The 12,856-nt window shown below is 43.2% G+C and overlaps 1 long non-coding RNA gene across 1 annotated transcript in view; it reads right to left on the bottom strand.

The window, feature by feature from the left end:
* Nucleotides 1-11,513, bottom strand: part of LOC114027637 — a 32,258-nt gene extending 20,745 nt beyond the window's left edge. Inside the window, exon 1 of the long non-coding RNA XR_003567278.1 lies at nt 11,436-11,513. This is a non-coding gene — a long non-coding RNA (uncharacterized LOC114027637). The remainder of the gene's footprint in view (nt 1-11,435) is intronic.
* Nucleotides 11,514-12,856: the final 1,343 nt, after the last annotated feature.

Below are 12,856 nucleotides of genomic sequence, written 5' to 3'. Positions count from 1 at the left end.
CTGAGTTCAAATTTGGCTTCAGACATGTAACACTCATTAGCTGTGTGACTCTGGGTAAGTCACTTAACCCCAACTGCCTCACCAAAAAAAAAAAAAAAATGTTTTTTCTGAGAAGGGGTCTATAGGTTTCATCAAATTGCCGTAGGAGTCTATGACTCAAAAATAGTTAAGTTCCTCTGCTCTAAACACTGTACTATGAGAGGCCTAGTAGATAGAGAGCTGACCTTGGAGCCATGAAGACCTGAATTCAAATCTTGGCTCTGACACATATTGGCTGTGTGACTTTGGGTATTCTTGAGGTAACTCTCTCAACCCCTAATTTGCAGAAGGGCTGAGCTGCTTCAGGAGGGGGAGTCGCCTCATCTGGGAGTTCCCTCTATCAATCAGTGAAATCATAGGTCCAATCCCTGTCCTTAATATATCCATTCTCCTTGTCTAAAATGGGCTACCCATATCCCACCCCCATTCCATCTCAATCTGTTATAGTCTCTCTTTTCCTTTTAAGCCCGGCTCAGTTGCTATCTTTACTACAAAACCTCCTAGCTGAAAGGGCTCTCTCTGTGCTATATTTCTCACAATATTTGTACTTATCAAATTCCATAACTGGTCTCCCCAAATTGGGACCAGAAATGATCCTGTTTCCACTGAAAAGATAACCTTCACATGAGACCACTCTGTGTCACAGGATCATGAAGTCACAGAACGTTTGAATTGAAAGGTAACGTAGAGGGTGTCAATGACCACCATCCATGCCTGTGTTCTACATTATGGGCAACATAGCGTGGTGAGAAAGAGGCCAGATTTGGAGTCAGAAGATTCCAACTCTCAGCTCTGGTTTGAATCCTCTTTCCCAATTGCTACCTATATAACCTTAGGAAAATCATTTAATCTCTCTGAGTCTATATTTCCTCCTCTGTAAAATAAGGGGTTGGTCTAGATAGCCTCTTATGTCCCTTCCAGCTCTAAATCTACAATTCTATGACTGTATGTGGTCATACAGACACCACTTGACGATCTCCATTGACAAAGAACTCACTACTCCCTTAGGCAGCTTGTATGACTTCAGGATAGTTCTCATGTCGAGTGAGTTTTCCCATATGTGAGGCCAAGATCTGCCTCTCTCAGACTTCCTCCTCTTGCTCTTAGTTCTGCCTTCTGAGGTCAAGCAGAACAAATATAATCCCTTTTCCCCATGATAATGCTTGAAGTCATCAATTATGTTCCTTACTAAATTTATTTTCCTTGGGCTAAACAAGTCAAATTGAATAATATTTATAAAGTGTTTAATATGGTGCCTGGCACTCAGTAGGTGATTAATAAATGTGAATTGAATTTAATAGTAGGTGCTTAATGAATGCTTATTCCATTCCATTCCAAACATCCTATATTCTTTCAACTGATACTCACATGACATACTGTCCAGTCCTCTCAATATCCTGATTGCCCTCTTCTGGACTAGCCCATTAATGTCCTTCCTAAAATACGGAACCTAGAACTGTGTACAGTATCCCCAGATGAAATCTGAGAAGGACAAGGGTCATCAGATCAATCACTTTCCCCAAAATAGATATTATATTTTTTGGTTAGCATGTCCCAGTATTAATTCACATTGAGCTTATAGTCTAGTCTACTAAGAACCCTGGATGTTTTTCACATATTCTGTTGTCTCAAGATATTTCTCCTGTACTGTACCCATGGAGATTTTTTTTAACCTTTGTGAAACTTTACATTACATGTCTTCCAATTAAATTTTGACCTGTGAGATTCAGCCCATCCTGTTAGTCTATCTGGAGCAGCTGGATGGCATGGAATCTCAGGAAGACTCATCTTCCTGAATTCAAATCTGGCCTAACACATTCACTGGATATATGACCCTGGGCAAGTCACTTAACCCTGTTTGCCTCAGTTCTCTCATCTATAAAATGAGCATGAGAAGGAAATGGCAAACCACTCTAGTATCTTTGCCAAGAAAACCCCAAATGGAGGTACCAAGAGTCAGACACGACTGAAAACAACTCAGTAACAACAACAACAACATTTAGTCTCTCAAAGTCTTTTTGATCCTGACTCTGTCACCCAATGTGCAGGCTATCTTAATATCATTTGCAATTTTATAAGCATGCTTTCTTTGTTTTCAAATCATTGATTTAAAAAATAGCATCTGATTGAGGACAGATACCTGAGGAACTCTACTAGAAACTTCCCTCAAAGCTAATCAATCTTACACTTTGGGTACAATTGATCATCCAGTCTTGACATTTTCAGGAAGACCAGAATTTGAGTCCCACTCTGGCCACTTATTAACTCTGTAACCCTGGGCAAGTCACTTAGCTAGTATTAGCCTCAGTTTCCCCCTCTGTAAAAAGGGGATAATAATAAGGATTTGCAGGATTTTTATAAGGATTAAATGATATATCATCAATGTACCAGAGGTCTGGTGCAATCACACACATCTGATGGAATGTCCCCTCACAGAAGGGATAGGGAACCTGCTTCTGGTAGACTTGTGATGATAGAGAAGCACCTAGAAGAGATGCTGGAGCATGCCTGGAGGTTCTGTGACTGATTTGGGTTGGCTAGCCATGTGGTGAATAGGAGGGTCTTCAATTAGTTCTGGAGGTGTTCACAAAGGGCTATCAATCAGAGACACTACCATTTTCTCTTTAGCCTCCCCCTGGTGGTCTGACTCTCACTGACAGTATTTGGTGAGAGACAATACTGTAAGTGGAAAGGGCCTGCAGGGGTGGGGAACCTTCTGCCTCGAGGCCACATGTGGCCCTCTAGGTCCTCAGGTGCAGCCTTTTGACTGAATCCAAACTTCACAGAACAAATCCCCTTAATAAAAGGATTTGTTCTGTAAAACAAATGACTGAGAATATTGATAAGTAAGGAACTCCCTTATACAACCTTAGTCAAATCCCCTGGTTGTCTGCATTGATAAAATTCCAGCTCCAACATTCTAAACCTATGCTAAGCTATGAGAAACTCTGCTCCATGATCTCAGGTCCCTTACAGGTTTGACATTTTATGTTATAAATTCTCTTTCATCTCTAACACTCTCTGTCCTATGTAGTACAATCTTTCCTGATGCTGACATTCTTTGTGCTAAGATTCCTTCTGGCTCAAACACTCTATGTTCTAAGGTTGAATCCAGTTCTAAATTTTTAGCGGGAACTGGACCTGACAGTTCCCAAGGGAAACAGATGACCCACTTGCAAAGGGCCAGGAGAAGAACCATGATTTGGAATCTAGAGGTGGGGCAGGTGGAACACCCACATAATAAACACAATTTGGGTAGTAGAGCCTGTTTCTCTAAGCCTTGGCCCAAGGCTGTGATTGCAGCAAGTCATCTCTTTGGGTTTTTGGCAAAAGCATTTTGGAACCCACTTCTCTGAACCAATCATTCACTTGACTGGTTTACCCTCTTCTTGTGTTCATGAAGGGCAGAGCTCAGCTTATCGACTCCTCATCAGACTTTCAAGAGGGAATTTTGGGGAACACCCACATTTGCTGAGTTATTTTTGTCCTGAAGAGCGTTTACTGGGAGGACCCAAAGACACCTTGATCTGACAAAATGAAAATCAGGACCAGAGTCATAAATTCCAATCAGGTATCACAGAATTACAGCACTTCAGAAGTTAAAGTGACCTCAGAGGACATTTAGTCCAACCCATACCACTGAACAGTTTCTGACAAGAGGCCATCAAGATGAGGGAGCCAGTTACTTCCCAAAGCAGGCTGTTCCATTTTAGGATAACTTGCATTTCCCTAACATGAAGGTAAAATCTCTTTCTCTGCAATTTTTGCCCATTGCACAAACAGTAGTGAGTGTAATCCTTCTTCCTCAAGCCAGCCCTTCAACTGCTTCTTTTCTTAAGGCTAAGCATACCTCACTCCTTCAATTGTTCCTCATATGTCATGGTTTCAAGTCTCAGAGTTGTTTAGACTTGTGTAGGTAGATAGAGAATCACAGAATCTCAGACTGGGATGCCAAGAGATCTTGTTTTAAGGAGCATATAATAGCAGGGAGCATTTATGTGTCACTTTGTACAGTTTTTGCAAAGCACTTCAGGAATAAACATGATCTCATTTAATCCTTAAAACACACCCTGAGAGGTAGGTGCTATTCTTATCCTCATTTTGCCAGTGAGGAAACTGAGGCTAAGTGACTTGCCCAGGGTCACCCAGCCAACAAATACTGGAGGCAGGATTTGAATTCATGTCTTCCTGACTCCAACGCCAGCACTCCAACCTACCTGACTCTCCAATATCCATAGCAATCTCTACAATATCCCTAAGTGGTTGTACAGCCTCCACTTAAAGACTTACATTGATGGGGTACTCACAAACCAACCCATTCCAGTTTGGGATAACTCCTTGTGTACTATTCATTTTGGAGTCTAAACAGGCAGGCAGCCATGATAGATAGTATTGCCCTGGGAATCAGGAGATACAAGCCCTAGCTTAGGTTTGGATATTAACAAGTTGCACGATCATGTACATGTCAATACATTCAATCCAATTCAACTAATTCAATTCTTCTCCACTGTGCTGTTGTTGTTGTTTGTCCTTCGTTCTCAAAGAAGACCATGACATCAGGGAGGTGATGTCATGCCATGCAAATAAATTGGATTTAAGTGGTGGAGGGCTGTGCAAAGTTACCAGTCTCACTCTCTCCTCCAGAGCCATCTGGGCACTGTGGCCAGGTATAGATCAGGACAACTGGAGATGTCCCAGATTCTACTGTGGGAGGCATCATGAAAGAATGGGAAGTATCCAGGTACCAAGTTAGGAGACCTGGGTTCAAATTCTACCTTTAACACATACTGACTGTGTGATTCCCCCCACCCCAAACAGCTTCAGTCCTCTCTGCCAGTTTCTTCTTATAAAATGGGACTAATGCTAGTTGCACTACCTTCCTCCAAGGGTTATTGTGAGGAAAGCCCTTCTGAAGCCCCAACTCCACAGATATGTGATTTTCAAAGTGCAGAGCCCTTTGCTCAGCACTGGGGAGACACAAAAATGGATTGAACAAGATTCTTACTCTGAGAACACTCACAGTCCAGTGGGGAGGATCAGTCTTGCATGGCCTAACTACAATTCAAGATACAATGCAATCAAGGTGTAAAAGTCCAACTAAGTCAACAAGCATTTATTTAGTGCTGTCTTCCAGGCACTGTGATGAGCACCAGGAATACAAAACAAAACAAAACAAAACAAAACAAAACAAAACAAAACTGGAACAGCCCTTGCCCTTAGGGAGCTCCCATTCTAAAGGAGGAGAATGTGCCAATGACTATGTATATTCAAGGTAGAGATAGAAGGTAAATGCACAGGGAAGGCATTAGCAGGGTGGGGGTGGAGAGTGCAAGGGGAAGAATCCAGGAAAGGCCTTTTGCAGTAGGTAAGATTTGAGATGAGTCTTGAAGGAAGCCAGAGTGAAACCAGGAGGTGGAGATGAGGTTTAAGCTGATAAGATAGTTCAGAGTGAAAGGGACAGGGAGTGGGAACAAAGGATAGGGAACAGTTTGACTAAGGAGGTAGCATCTGGGTTGTGCCTCTCTGCCTTCAAGGATAAGTAGGATTTCAACCAGCAGAAATGCAGAAATGGGGTTGGGGGGAGGGTATCCCAGATACGGGTGCCAGACAGTATGAGCAGGGGCACGGGGGTGGGTACTAGAGGTATGATGAGTTTAGGAAGAAGAGAGAGAATGGTCCAATTTGCCCAGACCATAGCCCAGGTTCCATGAAATAAGGCATGGCAGTGCCAGATCATGGAAAGTTTGAATGCTAGGCTCTGGATTGGGGATTTTACCCAGTAAGCAATAGCAAACCACAGAGAGGCTTTGGGTCAGCTTTATGCACTTGACAGCCCACGTAGGACCAACTGGAGGAAGAGTGACTGGCGGCAGGGAAACCTTTCAGGAGAGCTAGAGGACAGAGGTGATGAAGGCCCGCACTGGGATGGTTGCTGTGAGAACAGAAAAGTGATGAAGGATGGGAGCTATACTGTAGACACAGAAGTACGGGGTTTAGCACCTGATTGGCTAGAGAGGATGAAGAAGAAGGAGTCCAAGATGACTCTGAGGTATTGAGCTTGGTGGTGGTGCTGACTGAAATAGAAAAAGGTAGGAAATAGTTAAAGTTAGAATTGGGGAAGTTATGAAGAGTTAGGCAAAGCCACTTCCTCTCCCCCCCCTCCCCACCCCGGGTCTGGTTTCCTTCCCAGTTAAATGATAGTATCATACTAGAGGGTGTACAAGAGGGTGTGCAAGCTCCCTTTTAATTCTGAGATTCTGGGTTCTAGGTCCTCTTTACTAGTGACCTGTGTTCCTCATTCCCTGAGCTGACAGTATATTTATGTATGTATATGCACATAGACACATATGTGTGTATCTCTGTGTATGTATATGCAGGGATGTCTATATACATACATGTATGCATATATAGATATAAACATACAAATACACAATACATACATACATACATAAATATATGTATATATATGTGTGTGTGTGTTTAAGTATATACCAGGGGTGGGGAACCTGCAGTCTTGGGGCCACATGTGGCCTTGGGTGTGGCCTTTTGACTGAGTCTGAAATTTACCGAACAGAACCTTTTATTAAGATTTGTTCTGTGAAGCTTGGATTCAGTCAAAGGGCCATTCTTGAGGACCTAGAGGGCCACATGTGGCCTCGAGGCCAAAGGTTCCCCACTCCTGGATATACACACACATGCACACACACACACACACACACACACACACATATACATCTGTCTGCCTATCTATCTATCTATCTATCTATCTATCTATCTATCTATCTACCTATCTATCTATCTATCATCTATTTATACAATAGAGTTCTGGACTTGATATTAGGAAGACCTAGGTGCAAATTCCACCTTAGATAATTAATAGCTGTGTGACTCTGGGCAGGTCACTCAACCTCTTGAAGCTTTAGTTTCCTCACTGGTAAAATAGGGATAATAATAGCAACTGTCTCATAGGATTATTTTGAGGATCAAATGCAGCAAAGTGCCCTGTAAACCTTAAAATGCCACATAAATGTGATTACAATGGTGATGACAACAGTGCTGAGTATCCTCATTTTAGAGAGACAGAGGGAATACATTTTAGAAATATTTTCCCTTCAAATGGCTAAAACATTTAAAAAATATTTTCACAAGAGCTTTACTGCTTAAATTAATTGACAAGGATATATGAAGCACCTACTAAGAGTGTATGCTAAGAGCTGGGGATACAAAAATGACAAAAGCTGGTCTCTGCTGTCAAGGGGCTCGCAGTCTAATGGGAGACACAACACATAAACAATTATGCATGTACAAGCTACATGCAGGGTAAACTGGATATGCTCACAGAGGAAGGCGCTAGCAATTAGGAGGATCAGGAAAGGCTTCCTATAGAAGGTAGGATTTCGGGGCAGCTAGGTGGTACAGTGAATAGAGCACTGACCCTGAAGTCAGGAGGATCTGAGTTCAAATCCAGCCTCAAACCAAACACATGACACTTACTAGCTGTGTGACCCTGGGCAAGTTACTTAACCCCAATTGCCTAAAAATTTAAAAAAAGAAGCAATTAGAAGGTAGGAGTTCAGCTGGTAAGCCTAAAGTATCAGAAAATTTACCAACAATAATTAATAGCTCACAGTTTTCTAGCTCTTTATGGGAACAAAACACTTTATAGTCATTGCTTCCTGTGCTCCTCACAACGGGAGGAGGAGGGTTCTAAGTCTGGCTCCCTTGACTCTGGCACTTAGAGATTTATAAAGTGCTTTCCTGCAAGTCAGTAAAGCAAGTATTCTTAACCCCACTTGACTGATGGGAAGACACGCTGAGAGGGTAAATAATTTGCAAAGAGCTATAGAGATGGTAAGTATCAGAGCAGGGCAGAGACTCGAGCCCATATCTCCTGACTCCAGTTCCAGGGTTCTTTTCATGTACAGCTCCATCCTGTTCAGACCTCGATGGCTTCTGAGATCTCTTCCAAAAGATATCCTATGATCCCAACAATGCTGACTAAATGAGGCCTCAGTGTACTCAGAGTAACCAAACATAGATATGATGTTTGGCTCTGGTGCTTGGTAACAGGGCACTCACTTCATCCACGCCAGGGAGCTGGGGTGAAGAGTTGAATCATATCTCTCTTCCCAGATGCCCAGTTCTGTCACAGGCTCATGGATTTCAGGATTTACAGCTGGAAGGAACATTATAGAAACCATCTAATCCTACCTTTTCATGGGATAGAGACAGAAATTGAGGTGCAGAGAAGGAAGAGCTTTATTCAGAATCATACAGTGACTTTGGTGGCACGGTGTGAACTAGGACCCAAACCTTCTGACTCCTAATCCAAGTCTTCTACAACTCCTTTCGGCCTTGTATAATAACCTACCTATGAAGGTAAAGGGAGCACAGAGACAGGGGGATGGACTAGAGGGCAAGAAGATAGGCTCAATGTTTTTGTGACTCCCTGGGTTTCCAACATAAGGAAAACTCTCTGCCTTCTAGGATCCTGAAGCAAATGATCTAATTATTTTTTTTCCATCTTTAAGCTCTGTGATTATCATTAAACAGCATGAGGTTGAATCACGCTATTTAATCCCCAGCCAACCACACCTGCCTGATTCATCGTGAGAGGCCACATTCCTCTATCTGGGGCATCATACTGGCTCCAGTTGTGATATGTTATGATATCATAATTTCTGGAATGTGGCATTCCTGAACAGATTCAGGCATGAGGAGCAGAAAGAATAGAGAACAGAAAATTTGGATGCAAGTAGAGGCCCAGAGATGAAAGACAGGTGAGAGGGATAATGACCATTTGACATAATCTTGTTCCTGAAAGCTGGAAGAAGTATAGAAGCTATGACTTCCATCATGATGGGAAATCAGGAGTCTTGGGGGCTGGTCCCAGGGATACAACAGTTAAGAGATAGGGAGGAATGTACCAGCAGATACCTACACACTTTTCCTTTTGAATCTTGCTCTTTGGTACCACTAAAAAATAGACTCTCTGTCTCTCTGTCTCTGTCTCTCTGTCTCTGTCTTTCTCTCTCTCTCTCTCTGCTACTCAGAGGAAATGTTTGCTAATCTTGTGCCCTTAACCAAGTATCCAAGAAGTCTGGTGCCTCATACCACAAATTCAAAACCATGAAAAGAATTAATCAACGATCAAGGAACGTTTATCAAGTGCCTTCTGAGTACAGAAGAGCACAAGCTCAGCTTCAGAAAACCTGGTTTCACGTCCTGGCTCTTTCACTAACTCCCTGTGTGGACTCCTAGAAGTGACTTCCCCTGTAAGAGAATGTTCTGATAAGAATCTCAGTTTCCTCCCAGATAACATAGGGAGAAGAATGCTTGCTTTCACTCCTTGCCTCACAAGAGTGCTGTCAGCATTAGAGGAGGCAATGAACAAAAATCACCCTGTGACCACAGAAGCTATTACAAATTGCATACTGTTATTAGGCAGCAGGGTGACTCAGTGGATAGAGTGCCTCACCTGGAGTCAGGAAGATTCCCATTCCTGAGTTCAAATCTGGCCTCAGACACTTAAGAGCTGTGTGACCCTAAACAGGTCACTTAACTTTTTTTTGCCTCAGTTTCCTCATCTGTAAAATGAGTGAGAAGAAAATGGCAAACCACTCCATTATCTTTGCCAAAAAAGCCCCAAATGGGGTCACAAAGAGTCAGACATGACTAAAATAACTGAACAACAAAAATACTACTATCACCCTATTAGGTGGTTTTGCTTAACTTTTTTCAATGGAAAAATTCTATTTCAGTGGGATGGAAGAGGGTGTTATTTATTGGGAAGTGACTGATGTGCCTAAATTAAATGTATGAAGAAAGGAAAATTTAAAAAAAAAAAACATATAAATGTGTGCTTTAGTGTTGGTCCCTACTTCCCAAAGGACCAAGTCAAATCAACAAACATTAATTTATTCCAGATGATGTGCAAAGTTGCACAAAGATCACAGAGCTGGCCTTGCTTATGAGACTCAGGTGTGTGCATTTGCATGAGTTGCAGATCAAACATGGGGACAATTCTAATCAATAGTTCTGGCAATTCTCAGCCTGGCTTTTCAAGTCTTTATGGGGATTACAGTAAAAACCAAAACCAAAACCAATACTCAATCAAACTTCACATCAAATGAAATGTCAAGATCCCCTTCTGCTTCCCCTCCCCTCTTCCCTTAGTAGATGGAATATGCCACTCCCCAGATTAAAACACCGCCACTGGGAAGGGCCCGCACACAAGGAACAACCATGACCAGGGGATACATACGAAGAGCACACAGGTAGGACATCTGGCACCCCATCTGACCCTGATGTGGCCAGCACAACAGATGATTATGCTCTGGTGAGACAGCAGATCTGGGCCACAAAGCAGAAGAGTATCTAGGTCAAGGCCATTGAAATAAATCAATCGCACTGGGGATGGGACTTCTGAAAAGTGATTTTCTGAGCACTGCATCCTATTTCAAGATATAATCCTAATCGTGGAATGTCTGAGCTAGAAAAGACGTTATAACATAAAAAGATAGAACTTACATTGTTAGTGTTAAAAAAGACCATAGAGATCATTCCCCACAGAGGTGGGGAACTTGCGGCCTTGAGGCCACATGTGGCCTTCTAGGTTCTTGGGTGTGGTCTTTTGACTGAGTTCAAGTTTTACAGAACAAATCCTTTTATTAAGGGGATTTGTTCTGTGAAGTTTGGATTCAGTCAAAGGGCGGAGCCTGAGGACCTAGAGGGCCACATGTAGCCTCGAGGCCTCAGGTTCCCCACCCCTGTTCCACACCATTCCATCCATTTTACAAATGAGGCCAAGAGTTTATATGACTTGCCAAAGGTCTTATACAGAGACAGTGGCAGAGCTGGACTGGTACAACACCCCTGGTCTTTTAACTTCCAGACCCCACTGTTCGTACAATTATTATTTTTTTTCCACTAAAGATTTCTAACGGTTGATGTTGATAAGGAATGGATGGGGGGAAAAAATCAAGAATAGAAATACCCACTTCAAGGAGGTGTCAGGAGGATCCAATGAGATCACTACATGCAGTACTTTGCAAATTAGGTCAGCTAACAGGATTCTGGTCTGTTTTTTGTTAATAGAAAAGAGAAGAGAGAAGGATGGAGGAAGGAGAAGGGAGAGGAAAGAAGAGAATTTGAGGGCTTCATGAGCACAAATAACCAGGGGTGGGTGGATAGGGCAGAGTAGTCCCAGCCTTTAGCAGTCAATGCCTGTCAGGGAGAGGGGCAACTGAAGTGAGGGAGGGGTACTAAAGAGAAACTTTTCCTGCTTTACAACTGGGCCTTCCATGGGCAGCCCATGACTCACTTGAGTGTCCATCCACACATCCACCCTTCACTATTGAGTAATTATTGCATAAATGTAGCTTAAAGAAACTTACCGAGCTTAGCTGTGCACCAGATATCCCCAAGGGATGTTCCCTGACCTCTACAAAACAAAGTTGTCTCAGCCACCAACCTGCTGTGTGGCTGTGGGAGAGTCACTTGTCCTTTGGGCCTTATGGAACCTAAGAATCCCAGAGATGGAAGGGGTCTCAGAGGTCATCTAGTTCAAACTGCACCTGAGCAAGAAGCCCTGACAAAGATCCGTTGGAAGGCTTTCTAATGGCAAAAATCTCAAGACCCACAGCTTCCTGATTTGTAATGTGAGGGAAGTTGAGCCTCATGATCTCTAAGGTGCTATCTCTCAGGTTGACTGCTCTACAGTGCCTCCCAACTACCCACTTGTATCCCATTGCAGGCATCCATAATAAGCATTCAGCTGCCAGGAGGGGAAGAGTGAGGAAGGGTTTGATACATAATGAAGGAAGTTGAAGAAAGGGTGGGGGAAAAGATCTTGTAGCTTCCATGATGCTCTGGTTTAAGGAATTACATTTCCAAACAGACACGGTCTCAAAACAATCCCTCTCCTTTCACCCAAACATCTCTAATTAGGGCAGGGGAAGAAAATTTGGAGAGGAACAGAAAAATAAAAAAGAAGAACTGAAGGCACAGGCCCAATTTCTCTACCCACAGAAAGTACACTCTGGCAGGGCTTGGTAAAGGACTCAGCCAGACAGAGACTGTCTTTGTCCTCCTCAGCACAGGGGAAAGAGGCAAGGAGAGTTTCCAGAAAGCCCCAGGACGTTTAGCCTGGGAAGGTAGCTTGACAGAATGGAGTCTGGGCAAGTCCATGGACATCATTTCTTAGGATGAGGATGAGAGATTCTCAGAAAACTAGGAGGTCCCTCACGGTTCAGTTGAGGCCCTTCCTGGCCTCTATGGTCTCCATCTATAGCAGGGGTGGGGAACCTGTGGCCTCAAGGCCACATGTGGCCTTCTAGGTCCTTGGGTGTGGCCTTTTGACTATGTCCAAGTTTTACAGAACAAATCCTTTTATTAAGGGGATTTGTTCTATGAAGTTTGGATTCAGTCAAAGGGCTTCGAGGCCTCAGGTTCCCCACCCCTAATATAGCATCTCCAACAAGCAATTCAGACAACCTTTGCCTGAAGAGGCAATTGACAGGGATCACCCTGTCTCCTCATGAGACAGATGATTCCATTGAAGAACAGCTTTGATTGGTAGGGAATTCCCCAAATCCTACAACTTCAGAGTTGAAGGGGACCCTAGAAGTCCCTAGCCAAAACCTGAGCAGGACCACCTTCTACAACATCCTTAACAAGTGGTCATTCAGTTTCCACTCAAACACTTCCAGGGGATGGGGAACTCATTGCCTTGCAAGGCAACCTAGTGCATTTTGGGACTGTGATAATTGTCTTTTGCTCATTGCACTGCTCATTCTTGGTCACCCTTCTCTGGACT

Source organism: Vombatus ursinus, unplaced genomic scaffold (genome assembly GCF_900497805.2).
Source record: "Vombatus ursinus unplaced genomic scaffold, bare-nosed wombat genome assembly UNPS02014863.1, whole genome shotgun sequence".
Lineage (NCBI taxonomy): Eukaryota > Metazoa > Chordata > Mammalia > Diprotodontia > Vombatidae > Vombatus > Vombatus ursinus.
The sequence above is the reverse complement of the archived record's forward strand: the minus strand, read 5'-3'. Positions and strand labels throughout refer to the sequence as shown.